Here is a 544-nt window from a genome sequence, read left to right on the forward strand (position 1 = left end):
GCACTCCTGACGATATTCAAGTCTCTGACGAACACTCGCCGTCAAGGACAACGCACTGGGATCTGGTACTTAAGAGGTCTTCGAGCCATTGAGGTATCTCGGAACCTACAACGAATGCACATACCTTGGTTAAGTCTATAGTGGGACACCGTTTCAAATACTTTCCGGAAATCTAGGAATATCGATTCTGTCATTTACCCTTCATCCATAGTTCAGGGTATATCATGGAGAAAACCGCAAGCTGAGTTTCGCTCGAGTAATGCTTTCTAATACCGTGCTGATTCGTGGACAGAAGTTCTACGCCTTCAAGATTAATTATTATATATGAACTGAGAACATGTTCACGATTTAGGCAGGAAACCGACGTTAAGGAAGTTGGTCTGCAGTTTTTCGGGTCCTTTATTTTATCCTTCGTATATACAGGACTCATTTGCGCATTTCTCTAGTCGCTTGGAACTATACGCTGGACGACGGATTCGTTATAAATGCAAGCTAAGTGAGGGGCCAATGATGTAGAGTACTCTTTGAAAAACCGAATTGGGTT

This window comes from Schistocerca cancellata, chromosome 9, assembly GCF_023864275.1.
Source record: "Schistocerca cancellata isolate TAMUIC-IGC-003103 chromosome 9, iqSchCanc2.1, whole genome shotgun sequence".
In the NCBI taxonomy this organism is placed as follows: domain Eukaryota; kingdom Metazoa; phylum Arthropoda; class Insecta; order Orthoptera; family Acrididae; genus Schistocerca; species Schistocerca cancellata.